This window comes from Momordica charantia, assembly GCF_013281855.1.
Source record: "Momordica charantia cultivar OHB3-1 chromosome 9 unlocalized genomic scaffold, Mcharantia_2.0 BLBB01000009.1, whole genome shotgun sequence".
NCBI lineage: Eukaryota > Viridiplantae > Streptophyta > Magnoliopsida > Cucurbitales > Cucurbitaceae > Momordica > Momordica charantia.
In genome coordinates this window covers 22,777,961-22,780,768 of record NW_028275167.1, presented here as the reverse complement: position 1 = coordinate 22,780,768, position 2,808 = coordinate 22,777,961, and the positions used below count along the sequence as shown (strand labels likewise).

The 2,808-nt window shown below is 35.9% G+C and overlaps 1 pseudogene; it reads left to right on the top strand.

Moving 5' to 3' along the window:
• The first annotated feature begins 818 nt into the window (after positions 1-818).
• On the top strand, positions 819-1,784 carry LOC111022518 (MLP-like protein 31 pseudogene; annotated as a pseudogene).
• The last annotated feature ends 1,024 nt before the right edge of the window (positions 1,785-2,808 follow it).

Below are 2,808 nucleotides of genomic sequence, written 5' to 3'. Positions count from 1 at the left end.
AAATTTAAACAATAATGATTTTAAAAGCCGATTTCCGATTTACATGATCAATAATAAAAAGAGAAGTTATTAATATTCACAGGGTTTCATCTCAGACTTTGAGATGAGTAGTCCATGTCTATTATAAACGGTTCATTTTCTTTTCAATATGGGATCCTTAACATGCCCTCATTTTTGTACCGGTTACTCGTTTGAACGTTTTGGGCTCTGATACCATATTAATATTGATGGGGTTCCATCTCAAAACCAATTGGAAATGAGAGAAGTAGTCCATGTCTATTAATAATCAATGTAAGGACCCCTTCTTTTCAATGTGGGATTCAATTCCCGTTCTCAACCCATGACCAATATGAGCTGGAGGTTTCCTTCGTAACTCTTGGAACTTCTTCGTAGTGGCTCCGTTCCATGCCTCATTTCATAGAGAACCTCAAAGTGGCTCTATTTCATTATATTCCATCCATATCCCAATTCCATTCATTTAATATCCCTGTGGTATCATTGAGATAAGAGATGTCGTTTCTAGTCTATCTGTTTCTATTTCTATATATATGGAAAGTTTAAAAATCATCACATAATAATCCAGAAATTGCAATAGAAAAGAAAAAGGGAGGTTTGTGATGATTTTTAAATCTTTATACTAGGTAATCTAGTTTCCTTATTCACCAGAGTGATTTTAACAATAACAAAAATGATTTTTGCCCACGAATAAACTTGTAATCGTAAACCTTCTCTATAAATAAATGTCAGAGCTTATATGCTCTGCAAAATATCATCTTTCTTTGCTAAAACTACAACTTACATTATAAACCAACAACATAATGTCTCTCTTTGGAGTGCTCAAGGCTGAGGTAGAAATTAAGGCTGCAGCTTCAGCATTTTATGCTATTTGTTACTCGAAAATGGACCAACTTCCCGAAATTTCTCCTGATAAAGTAAAAATAGCTGGGTTACTCGATGGCAAGTTGGGCAAAGTTGGTGCTGTAACCTAAGTAAAGTTTGTTCTTGGTATGCTTTTCATGAATTTTTCTTTTATTTTAAGCCGTACTATGAATATTTAGAACTAGTCCGTATTTGAAAAATTAAATAAATTCTAATTCAGAATTATTCTAGAATAAAAGTTAGAAGAATCATGTGGTCTTCCTCCACATACAACCTGAATCGAATAAGTTAAGTTCTATAATTCCCTAAGATTAATGAGCTGGTTTCTACAAAGAAATCGTCTAGGTATATTATAAAGCTTTGTTAGGTCCCCTAGTCTCCTCAAAATTGTGATTCTTTTAGGCTAATCAATCTTGGTCAGGTTCTTGGTCAGGTCCTATTTTTTTAGACCAGATGCTTGTTTGAGCTTGTTAGACTCTAATACCATATCAATATTTATGGAGTTCCATCTTAAAATCAATTGCAATGAGAGGAGTAGCTCATGTATATTATAAATCTTGTTAGGTCCCCTTATCTTTTGGATGTGGGATCCTTAACATCATGCATACTAATTTATGTAGTTTTGGTCTACTATGGTATAAGGGAAGACTGAAGCGGCAAAGTTCGAGGTTGAAGCTGTAGATGAAGCGACGTATTCGATCACATACCGAATGGTAGAAGGAAATCATTTGTCGTATTATAAGACCTTCAAGATTTTAATCCATGCTATTCCAAAGGGTGAGGGAAGTGTGGTTCACTGGGGTTTGGAATATGAGAAATTTGATGAAAATATTGCAGAGCCATACACCTTCCTTGAGTATTTTGTCAATCTGACCAAAGATGTTGATGCTTCCCTTGGGAAATGAAGGAAGAAGGCATGAGCATGAGATTCCTTTTGACTCACTGTCGGGGGATCTTATGGAGTACTGATATTTGCTATATGTTATATAAGCGTAACAAACTCTATGTTTAAATAAATGCTTGTATCAATGCATGTGTTCTCTCTTTGTGCATGGTCTATGTAATCATGCCTTGAGAATAGAATGTAAATCTACTTTTAAATTATTGGAGGAGATCCCATTTGGTAATCATTTTGATCCTGTTTGATGACCCTTTTAATTTCATTTGTTATTTTTATGTTTTTAGAATTAAGCTTGTAAATTATCAAAATTCATGATTCCATCTCAAAAGAAATGAACAATTCTGCTATCGAGGTGAATTGATTTAATTTCATGAAGGTTGCAAATCAATCACCATTCTTCAACTTTTGCCTTATCAAACTGAAGCATGTATGCTGAGGATAAGCTTTATATCCTTTATAGAGAGCGACTTTAGTACTCTCACACTCATTATAGGTAAAATCTATCAAGGGTGCTCTTATAACAACGACATCCCATTCATGAGAGCTACATGCTTTATTAAGAGTTTATAGAAAAACACAATAAGCCACAACGCTATAAGATAATTCGTTTGGTTTATAACCATTGTTTATCATACATGAATCTGTTGGGATTGGTGGAGTCAAATCGACGTGGGAACGAGTTAGAGACAAGTCGGGATCGATCTGGGACGCGTCTGGGCGAAGCGACGAATGCAAATAAGTGAAGAGCTGCTGTAGAGGCCACTTGGCCATGGGCACGACACCGTAGCGCTACAACAAATTCTAGAAAGAAAAGCCGCATGTTTTGGATCTTGATGTTGTTGGTCGTATCTTTGAGATGCTACGGCTAGCGTCTCAACGCTACGACGTCTTTATAAAGGGGCCGTTTGATTTCGTTTTAGGTCAAGCCGTGGAATCCAATTTTTGGCAATCGATTTTGAGAGAGTATTTATAACATCTTTGTGGGAGCAGCTCGAGTTGGCAGTACACATAAAGGGCAGATCGAGATC